The sequence below is a fragment of the Rhipicephalus microplus genome, chromosome 6 (genome assembly GCF_043290135.1).
Source record: "Rhipicephalus microplus isolate Deutch F79 chromosome 6, USDA_Rmic, whole genome shotgun sequence".
In the NCBI taxonomy this organism is placed as follows: Eukaryota; Metazoa; Arthropoda; class Arachnida; order Ixodida; family Ixodidae; genus Rhipicephalus; species Rhipicephalus microplus.
The window spans coordinates 89863918-89875857 of NC_134705.1; the positions used below are offsets into that span (position 1 = coordinate 89863918).

The 11940-nt window shown below is 46.0% G+C and overlaps 1 long non-coding RNA gene across 1 annotated transcript; it reads right to left on the minus strand.

The window, feature by feature from the left end:
• Nucleotides 1-6195: 6195 nt before the first annotated feature.
• On the minus strand, nucleotides 6196-11709 carry LOC142765363 (uncharacterized). The gene is made up of 4 exons (XR_012884209.1): nucleotides 11657-11709; nucleotides 10405-10517; nucleotides 8979-9008; nucleotides 6196-6214 (listed from the first exon to the last, which is right to left on the minus strand). It is a non-coding gene; the product is annotated as an uncharacterized LOC142765363 (long non-coding RNA).
• Between the last annotated feature and the right edge of the window lie 231 nt (nucleotides 11710-11940).

Sequence of the window (11940 nt, forward strand, 5' to 3'; positions counted from 1 at the left end):
GCCCGTGAAGCCTTGCTCATGGCATCCATTCATAATAGAAAACAGCTCTCCAATGCTCGTCGGCCTCTTGCACCGCGTTCTCCCCTCGTCCTGAGAAACGAGACTTATGCAGAGATGTTACTTGACTCGTACTTGACTCGTTCTTGACTCAAGACAGTCTTGCCGGTCACCATAAAACGTTCTCGAACTTGCGGACGGCTTGAAGGCGACTTGGCTCGGTCGAAGTCAGGACAAGTTTCAAGTCAGCTGCGGGGCTAGCTTGAAAGCGACTTCACGCGTTATTCCAACATGGCCACCTCTCGAATGGACGTCGCGCGGAGGGTCGCAGCTTTAAAGTTTGCTTGCCTCGCCATAAGCGTAGCATTTCCTGAGGTGCACTGCCTGCCGAAGATCCTTGGACACGCTTCACGTGACCGAGGAAATCGGATGGAGTTGTACGACGAGCAACAATTCCACGCTCGGTACAGATTCACAAAGAACGCCGTGCGGCAGCTGCTGGTTGTGTTGCCGCTCCGAGAAAGTGGGGATAACCGAAGACAGCCCGTGCCTCCAGTTTTACAGCTGCTGATTGCTCTCAGGTTTTACAGCACTGGCAATTTCTGTTTTTCTAAAACACGACTACATTTTATGTGTCTTTCGGTACAAAATTGACTCGGCGTTGTGTCTGTGTGCCTCGTCTATCCTTTTGTCTCATCTAGGGCACTGTTTCTCGCTCAGAAAGGTGTCGCTTGTAGCACAACGCTACGTAAAATTCCACACGCACACAAAAAGATGTGCCCCTATCACGGGTTTTTTTATCACGCGCCCCCCCCCCCCCCCCCCTTGACCAACATGCAGTGAGACATTGCTGCACCCCGCGAGACAAAATTCTGCTGAGGGCAATGACCTGACCCCCGCTTTTTCTCTTGTTTACCAAGCTCAACGAAAGGATATGAATCACTTTTGTTCCCAGAACACTCTTTTATTTTTCGTATATAACTGCGACCTAGCCCGCTACAAGCATGTCCACAGGCGTACAGAAAGGTGGATACCGTGAAAAGTGCGTTACCTCGTGAGCCAGGTCAGCACAAATACACGCCATGGCGTTCGATTGAAAAAAAAAATAACGACGAAAGAACCGAACGCGATGCTTGTTTCGCCTCCAAACAAGCAACCGTGGAGAAACGCGCCGCATTTGGGTGGCCACTAAAACCAGCGGGCAACGAACGCTTTACAGAAGCAACACTGCGCATCGCTGTGGCGGCAGGCACCACGTGCCACTCGTTAGCCGTAAAATGGCAAAAATATGCTTGTGGCACTTCGTTTTTATGGTTATTTTAAAATGTATGTTTTTTTTTTGCTGTAACATGTGCCTTACGCGAGCAACTTCATTATTAACCTCGTTAGCAGGCGAGCAGCGTGTTTCTGCTTTGAAGCTCGTTCTTGGCTTGACCAAGCAAGACAGCCTGAGCATCTCTGAAACGCGAAGGCTGAGTTGAACGTTTTGAAGTCCGCTGCTTGCTTCACGCCGACTTGCTCAAGTTGAAGGCGCGAGCCAAGTAACATCTCTGCATTCGGGGGTTACGCCGCGTTTCACGGCGCTTATCGAGTATCACTGTGCTTGTTGATGCCATCTTCGCGCGGTATTCACTATATGTGCCGACGAGGTATACTTACCAGTAGTAGCAGGGCCTGTATTTAATAAAGAAGTAATACGTCGTCAATACAGTTCGTAGGTGGAACATGCCGGTAGGACCAAAGATGCAATCATCTACGATTTCAATTTACACAAAACAGGGCTGGCCCTGTTAAAGGCTTCAGTGGTTTAGCAGGTGTGAGGATGTGGTAGCCACACGACGAAGACACCACTGCCGTCATCAGGCCCTGTGGCAAGACACTATTTACGAGCTTAACCTATCGGCTGAAGCACTGATGAAGCTCGATTGTATTTATTTATTTATTCACTTATTTATTTATTCATTCATTTATTAGTCTATAATACTGCAAGCATTCGTGCCCAACAAAGGTGGGAAATCATTCATTATTAAATACAATATTATTAGCCACACTGAAAAACCTAAGCGGACTCCTAATGAAACTGGCATCAAGCTTGTTCAAGTGAATAATTGTATGAGGCAAAAAGGAACACATCGATTTTACCCACCACAGTGGCCTGGCTAAGGCGCTCGGCTGCTGACCCGCAGGTCGCAGAATCAAATCCCTGCCGCGGCGGCCGCATTTTCGATGGAGGCGAAAATGCTTGTTGAGGCCCGTGTGTTTATTAGGTGCACGTTAAAAGCCACAAGTGGTCAAAATTTTCGGAGCCCTCTCAGTCATATGGTTTTGGGACGTTAAACACTAACTATCATATTAACTCACCAATTCTCGTGGCATAGGGCGAAATTGCATATAGATGATTGATACGCGGTGACACTGGGGCGGGGGGTACTAAGTTGGATCTATGATTATTGTTTGGTTATAGAGCAGATATATCAACTTTAAATTCCGATTTGTGTGCGCGTAGACAGTTTCTAAAGGTCAGCCCTGCGAGGTTGTCACAAGGCTAATACGGCAATAGCATTGCCAAGCACGTTCATTGTTCGAGAAGGTTCGCCAATATTGTAGACTGCTCTGTTAGGATTGCGCGCAAGACTCGAACGTTCGAGATAATTGCAGAGCTTTCGCGACGACCTGTGATAAGGCTAGAATATTAGTCGGCACATGTATGAATGCCGACGCGCTTCGCCACACTTGTCAGTTGATCGACGGCCAACGCTCTGTTCACCGCTGTCAGTGCCATTGTATATCGCTGTAATCCGACTTTTCGTCGGCCACATGTTCGGCCTAATAAGCAGTTTCATCTTGGACCTACATTCTGCTTCCTTCGTCCGCGTCACGACCCCATGACATCTGGTGGAGGTGTTGACCAGTCCATGTACGGAACGCCCCCTCAAGCCATTAGCCAACCCCACGTCACGAAGAAGATACCGAGACCTTTCAGTGACAGTCCAGCCAGCCGCAGGCTGAAAGGACTGCCCCCCAACGCGGACCACTACCGCACAAGCTAATAGCCACGGTGACCACAACAATAGGCGCCATGACTAATTCAGCGTCCCCGGCAGGGATAGCGATGCGGCCACCAAGGTATACCCTACGACGTTCCGTGGTTCATCTTGCGAAAACCCTGAAACATGGCTTGACAGGTTCGAAAAGGTATCAACACTTAACATCTGGAACACCGAAGCCAAACTGCATCACATGTACTTCTACCTGGAAGACTCAGCTGGGACGTGGATCGAGAATCGGTAGTCTACTCTTCGTACTTGGGTCTTCTTTCGAAGCACATTCTGGTAGACGCTCGCAAGCGTCGTCTGAAAGGGAAGGGCAGTGACGTTGCTGGAGACGAAGGTACAACTCCTGAATCAAAATATGACCATCTTGGCGGAAGAAATGACGCGTTTGTTCAGCCACTCTGTCCCCGACATTCCCTAGGGGAAGATGGTTCGTTTTCTCATGCGAGGCTTCAAGCAAGAACTCTCCACTAGGCTGACGTGAAGCCGTTCATTCGCCGGCCAGCGCAACGCTCCGAGGTAAACCGGCGTGTGGCGTGCCCCCGACCACCGACCTCAATGGAAAATGGGGCTACGCGGTTTCGACGTGAACGCGCCGTGTCCACAGCGGGGTAAACGTTAGTAGGATATCGCCGACTACCTCGCAGGAGCACAGCGGACTCCCAGACGACCTTACCGTTCGCTGTCGCCAGGCCGCTACAAGTATCCGCAACGCCACCAGCACACTGGCCCGACTTATATAGAGCCGTTCTCCCGAGCTCATATTCGGAAAAAAAACGGGCAGCAACTGATGGAGGAGCAGTTGTACGATGAACTACCGGAGATCCTCCACCACCGCCGACGACGACGACGCCGTAACAAAATCGAGAGCTGCCGCTGCAAGATGAAAGGGGCCTTTACGTCCAAGCTATACAGCCCAGAGACCTCACGACGCAGCGTGGAAGCAGCGGAATAGGCCAACGTAGCCGTGATCCAACACCGTGACCCAACCGCAACGCACGACGATGAATCAACGAACTCGACGTAATATTCGATAGCCTCCACTTCGCAGCTATCGTCGAAACCGGAGCCGACTATTGCATCGTCAGTGGGCCTTTCGCGACTAAGTTGAAGAAAGCGAAGACTGCAATGCAAGGCCCCGAAATCGGGGCAAGTGGAGGTCATTTATTAACTCCAACCGGAGTCTGCACAGCAAGAGTCACCATCAATAAGCAGACATATATAACTGGGAGCTTTGCAATCCTACAACATTGCTCCAGTGATGCGCTGTCATCGACTTGAGGTCTGAGTAAATGACACTAACTTCAGAAAACACGCTGCCACTCAGGGTTAATATAAAAACGTTTAGTAGAAAAGAAGATAGTTGTAACTAGACACGGGTATATACTCTCCTGTGGATTAGATGGCTCTCGGAAGGGAGTATGACGATCTCCAGAGAGAGTTGACGTGCCTCTTCAAGGAGAGTCAAGCTTGAGATTGTGCTGGCCACCGCTTTAAAAAGCTCGTTTGAGTATTCTCCACAAAAGCCGTTATGTGCCAAGCAGCTACACCCTCGGCAATGGCTATGAGACGAGTTGACTGTTTCACATAGGTGCTTTTTTTTCTGTGCTAATCTAAATACTGCCCAGAACGACAGCGCGCTTCTCAATTTCTAATGCAGGAGTCTTGCGTGCTACTTTTCTGCACTGTGTAGCTTTACCTGGTCTCTGTCATCGTTCTATTTTTATGCACCTTTCGCAAATAACTGTACGAGTTACAGTATTTATTTTACTATAATTGATCAGAAGTCTTGCCCCGTTACTGTCACTGTTATATTCAACGTACTTTTTCTCGATAACCATACGAGTTACAGTAATTCTTTTACCATCATTGTAATCAGAAGCGTTTCCTAGTCACTACTACACTGATATTTACGTACTTTTTCTGAATAGCCGTAGGAGTTACAGTGATCATTTTACTATTATTGATCATAAGCCTTTCCTGCTTACCGTCGTCGTTATATTTATGTAACGTTCTTCGATAATATCAGTCACAGTAATTAGTTTGTCAATGTGATCAGTAGCCTTTCCTCGTCTCTTTTACAAAAGTACAGTGAAAACGGCAAACCGACGCAGCATTTAACTCTTTCAAACACGGTCCATGGTAACCCCAGGTAACCACCTATTAATACTTTTCCTCTTTAAACAAGTGAGCCCCGTGGGGCGGATTTTAAATGGTGCATATTTTGAAGCTTTCGGCAAGACGACAGAGACATTGGTGGTCACTTCAGGTGACCACCTACGTTTTGAACGAAACTTTCCAATTTTTGTTTCTAGCAAAAAAAAAACTTACAGATCTTTATATTGTTTAAAAAAACTCTTGTTTCCCGCTTGAAAGAGCTAATAGGCACGAGCCTATTATCAGTCACCACTATCACGTTATTTTGTAACGTCTTGACTTGTCAGCTGTACAGCTTTTTGAGCGAGGTATCATCGGCGCGTATAGCCATGAGCAGTGCAGCTGCCTGGAGAAATTCCAAACGAGTTGAGGGAATTTAACGGAGCTATACTGCTACCAATAAAAGCAAGCGTGCCATCAAGAGCTCGTGTCTGATTGGTGTTCGAGGAAAATGTCCCACGCGATATGATAAAAGAACTCATTGGGTTTTAGAGCTAAAAGATACTACTGATGAATGTGCGGTTTACCATTCAATTGTGCTTTCTTAAATCTGTACCAGATGTCGGCGTCTTTCGGGCTAAGCCACTGTATGAATTTTTCCTTTTTATACCCTCATATCGAACGCTTGAGGAGAACCACAGAAACATGTTTTGGAAATGAGCCCATGTGGTTGGATGGCGAAGTATGCGAGAGTGGCACGCTCAATTTTTTAGGTTTTACACTAACCGTATGCGATTCATGGCATGAGGCTCGTGTCACCGGTTTACTGTCCTTTTTTTCCTGCTCATTTTTCTTTTTTGCGCGTTTCATCAAATATTTTGAGATATTCACACAATTTTTTACGTCGTTTTACACACGAAGCTTTAATCGCACACCACAAAGGTGCGCAGCTGCGTTAGTGTACGCCGAGTCTTTTCTCTGTTGGTCCGTTAAGTTACAGTAGAATTTAGAGGTCCAATATCACTAGTACACATTTTAGAGAAGCTTACCTCCCGGGCCACTTTGTCCTGAAATAAAACAAAAAAAAAACAAATGTTGTAGATCTAGTATGCATTGCACTATCGGCGTGAGTCGATCATGACCTTTACATGGAAACTAAATTTGATACGCTATCTGGTGTGTAACAACGTGGGATGCCTTCATTGCTTTGGACCAGTAATGCGTTTGGAGCTCACGAACACAATTTTCACGAAAAAAAAAACAGTGAAGCGCGGACCGTGGGCTGCACATTCTAGACTCCTGCCTTAGGGAATTTAGTTCCTTTTCAGGTTTTCGGCGAACGGTTCTTAGCACCTCGGGTTGTTAGCGAACGAATCTGTTAAAAAACTTAGTCCCTATAAAACTGTGTTCGCGTAACACTAACTTCGCTCCTATGCCATGATGTCGCACCAGACGCATACATCGTTTGCGAGGACTATAGGCACCCGACAGGTGACCAGAGGGCACGACGAAGCTCTTTGGGCTGCCTCAGCATTCTTGGTACCGACCGCCAGGGATACTAACAAAATGGAACGCTCACTGAACACAGTGACACGATGAAGTGTCAGTTCCCTTTTTGGCACGTTTTCAAAGAACGCTTCCTGGGCTCTTACATAATCAGCCTTGACCCCCTTTGCTCACAACTAAAAAAGAAAATGATATGCACGTGCAAGTTCGGTTATGCTGCGTCTACTCGCTAGGCTACGCATTGGAAGACTCGGTTTTCCTGCGCCTACTCGCTAGGCTGTGTGTTCTGGCGCTACCATCAGATCTCTTAAGCTGCATTGCCGGGCGCCGATACCAGTCCTTATACAGTCAAGTAAGCGTCAAGTGCTTTTACGACCACTACGTTAAGCCTTCGCGATACGCTAAACTAACTTCGACGAGGACATGTTATTTTACGTCATTAGCGCAAACCACGTTATAACCGTCGCTAGAAAATGGCGAGAAGATATCCCTGCAGATTGCGCTTGTTACCATGGTCTGGCGTCACGCGGTGGAGTTAGAATCGCGACCGCGCAGAGTTTTTAATAACGGGTCCGAAGAGTGCTCCAGGAATTCGATGCCAAAGTGAACGCTACGCTCACGAATTCGAGGGGGAGGGACGAAATACCCACAATAGAAAGTTTCAGCAAGCTACGTAACGGAAATACACTATAAAAAAGTTGCGCATTTGGGGAGTGTTTCTGCCACACAACAATTGTCATCTACTTCGGTTCCAGTAGTCCGCGGTCCCGAACGGTGCACGCGTTGTCAGTAGGACATGGCATTCTTGACAGAAAAAGTGGCCAGCGCCCCGTTTTTAAGAAAGGAAACGTGAGAAAGTCAGATGATTGTTGTTGCGTAACAGAACTACTCCCCGAATACTAATTTTTTTTCTTAGAGCGTATGACACGGCAGTACGGTCGCGTTCCTCGTTGTATACTTTTGCCGCTCCCCACTTGCAGTGAATGCCCCGAACAGGCGTTTTGTGAACAACGTGTCGGCTGAAAGGCGAAAAATGAGGCGTACCAAGCTCACAGCATCGTCTTAAGAAAACTTTTGTCGCGTTGCGGTGTCTTCACTGGCAAAAAGTTGACGAGTGGTAAAAGATGAGCGGCACCGTCATACGGTAGCGTGTTTGCGTACCGTATTTCGGTAACTTGCTAAAACTCTTAAGGCTCTTTTCGCGAGTCAGCGCCGCCGTGCGCTTTTGTCAGGGGGCTGGTTAGGCGGAGCTGCTTAAGTTTGTCCAACGCGAAAGGTCGGGTGGGTACGCGCCATACGTACCACTGTTGAGTACAGCAGATGTGAGCGTTTAACAAAAACGAACGCGTGAAAAAGAAAAAAAAAAGAAAGGAAGCAAGAAAGACAGAAAGAGAGACAGAAAGAAAGAAAAAGAGAAAAGCAAAAAAAACCTGGAAAAAGCGGTATAGACAACATATCAGTGAAATAGAGAGAATAAAGACAAAAAATATAGAGAGAAAGAAATATAAAAAGACAAGAAAGACCAAAACGAAGCAAGGCAAGGAAGAGCGTGAAAGAGAAATAGAGAGAGAGAGAGAGAGAGAGAGAGAAAGCAAGAGAAACGGATACAAGGAAGAGATGTCCTCCGGTTTCCTTATGGACGCCAGACTGGCCCGACATGTTGCGTAACATGCGGAACTTACCAGGTGCTGCGAAGGAAGAACAGGAAGAAATGAAAGATCAGCTTTAAGAGTACGCAACAGTTGTCGTGGCTCGAACGAAGAAGAGAAATATTGTGCTCGCAACGAAAAACGGGTCGGCCGACCACTGCAACACACGGTTGTGCGTTGGCGCTTGAGGTCGAAGGCGCCGCACCACAAACACCTCGCACTATCGCTGCGACAGCAGCGAATTGTACGGCTAAGCTTTGGCACTTCGCGTGCTCTATGGTCGATTACGCATCATTTTATAGCACTGTTCTCTGTTATTATTATTATTATTATTATTATTATTATTATTATTATTATTATTACTATTATTATTATTATTATTATTATTATTATTATTATTATTATTATTATTATTATTATTATTATTATTATTATTATTATTATTATTATTATTATTATTATTATTATTATTATTATTATTATTATTATTATTATTATTATTATTGACGGTCCAAAATAAAATAGAGCCTTTAGAGGCATGAATGTTTCCGACCTGAAGACACCAGACCTATTTTTTCTTTCATGAATTCGCTATCTCCTGTTTGCCACATGCTGTGCAAACTCTGAACCGTTCCCTGCCCCGCTACATGAAATGGAACCAGCCGGACAAACTTACTAGTTTCTTCCGCCGTTGTGCGACGCCCACCTTTTGTAAAACAAAAAAAACAAAAAAGAAAGTATTATCGCAAGAGCACTCAACAGAAGAAAAGACGCGGAAAGCACCGATACAGTGTCATACAACGTTTCGCTCAACAACAAGAAGAAATTTTTGGCCGCGTATCTCTGTGCTTCACTGCAAATGATGTCAAAAGACCATATCTTGTCCGGAAGCACTGCGCGAGATATGGCACCACCTTTTTACCATCGTCGTTGCATTTACGGAACGTTCTTCGATAATATGAGTTTTACGCCAGCGTTTCCAGCACGCACCACTGGTAGGTGGCAGCACCGGGTCATTTTAGTTAAAGCCCCTGAATTATTTAGTGAAGAGTAAAAACACTAACCTTGTGCATAGAGACGCATTGTCAGCGTGACTAAATCAACGCTTCTGTAGAATCACGTATTTATGCATTATATGGCACATAGTCTAACGCGTATTGATGTTGCACCTCATATATGCGTAATATTTGCTTTTTTTGTTTTTTTGATATACAATGTTCACAAGTAGGAACGCAACCAGCAGATTAATAATGGTGGGCATTGAGCAAGAGGTTAACCTTTCGCTGAGTGGACGCTAACAGACAGGCCAAAATTTTAGCGTTGAAGTATTCTAACAAAAAGTATAGTCTTTACGAACAGACAACAACAGACGGGCCAAAATTATTGTGTTAAAGTATCCTAACAAAGAGTAGAAACCTTATGGACCGACACCAACAGACAGGCCAAAAATTTGTGTTGAAGTATACTAACAAAGAGTATAGCTTTTATGAACAGACAACAACAGACAGGCCGAAGTTTTTGTGTTGAAGTATCCTAACAAAGAGTATAGCCTTCATGGACAGTCACCAACAGACACACCAAAATGTTTGCGTTGAAGTATCCTCATAAAGAGTATAGTTTTTATGAACAGACAACAGCAAACAGGCCAATCTTTTTGCGTAGTAGTATCCAAAATAAGATATCGTCTTCGTAGTATAGTATCCAAACTAAATTCAGTCTTCGAGAAAATTTCCTAAACGCATTTCTATGATGGCGTTTAGGAAATTTTCTCGAAGACTGAATTTGCTAGAACGCATCTTTTCGTGGAAACCTAACCTAACCTAACAACAGAGAAGCTTGAGCGTGTTTCTACTACGCAACGTTCCTACATTTTTCCCAATGTTCAATTCAATCATTGCAGCTCTTCGAATGGCATTTAATCGGTCTCAGTGTGCGCACGCAGCACCTTCTGCTCCAATCTTTATTATTGCTAATATATTGCGTAAAACAGCTGCACAGATACTTGAATCCTGGTAGCTCTTAGAAATTCCCTTTGATATGGTCTCAAAAAGTTATCAAAGGAAATTTCTAAGAGCTACAATTATCTTTTGCGCGACACTCACCGCCCAACGCTCCTGTTGCGAAGAGCACTCCAACAACGGCGAGAATGCCGACGACAAGCAGAACGAGCAGGATGACCATGCCACCGCCGCCACCTCCGCCACCCGCATCCTTCCTGCAATTGCGAAAACGGGTACAAAGATAAAGACGCTTGAAAAGTTGGTAAGAGGATTTGATTGACCAAACGCCGCTGTAAGAAAACTGCCGCTCCAGGGACGTCACTTCGCGTTAAGGGCACTGCACGCATAGAAGTGTATATATAAGCGTTATTTGCTGACGCCTGCCGAGATTGCCGATCACGGCTCGCAGTAGTGCTTCGGTTGACACGTCCCCCCCCCCCTCCTATAACGAGTTTTTTTTTTTTCACGCTAGAGTAGCAAGTCACTGCAGGCCTCGCTCGCAGGCTCATGTCATTGAATGCACCCTCTGTACGACGGATGTGGCTCAGCTTATTGAGATAGCAACTATATAAATACTCTCGGCTGACTTTTGCCGTCGCCGTCATGCCCCGGATATGTGATTGCACTTGAAGGCACAAAGCAAAAAATAGCACGCATCTTTAAACTCCATTTCACAATTTCGAAAACGCCACTCTTACCACGACACCACGCTTGGTAAGTGACACTGCTATCTCCGTGAAAGTGTATGTACGCGCGTGCGCTGAACGATCGTGCGAGCAGGGAACATGGCGTCCTTCGCTCTGCTCGTGATGTCCAAAGAGCGGAGCGTGGGGGTGCGGTTATTTGGTTTCGCTTCTGCTTTTCAGCCAACACTGACCACGACCTTTGCACCGTCTCTAGACGATGATCTAAGGGACACTTCGCGATGCAGAAGGCACTGCAATATTCAACTATCCCCACAGTCAAAACGACCGTAGTCTATTGATGACGCATCGGGCAGCATTCATCTAGGTTAAATCTACGATTAAAACACGCAACTTGCGTTGTAGCGTTTTGTTCCTTTTAGGTTTTTCAACCATGCTTATTCGAAGAATATTGGAAAACTCTGATAATTTCATTAGACCTCCAAATTGAATAGAACGACCAATATTCGCACACCCCTAATACTTAAAGTAGACAGGCAAGTGACCGCCGCTGGCACTTAATTGGTATACAAGCAATGTCTCCTCTCTACCTTCCTGGGCTTCATTGTCTGTTGGTTGCGTTAGATCATTGGCGGGCGTGTACTCCTGAGGAGTCGTTAGTGAGAACAGGCGGACAAAGGTGTATACGAGCGTAGGCGAGCAACACTTACACCATAGACGATTCCGAACCACCAGCAGTCGAGTCGGCACCCGAAGCGGCTGTAGTAATAAAAGGGAACGTGTCAGTTGTACGACATGTCCGTTGTGTACGATGTGTTAGTTATATGGCATGGCAGCTGTGCGTTTCAACACGCCTCTCCACTACTGTAGCTCAACGTCCCCGGGGAAAAGTCTCGGAAAATGTGACGTGGCATGTAGAAGAATGGGAGAACGTGCTTGTTGCTGGCATGATAGATGCGCGTGATGAGTTCACGACCAACGCTGGGAATTCGAA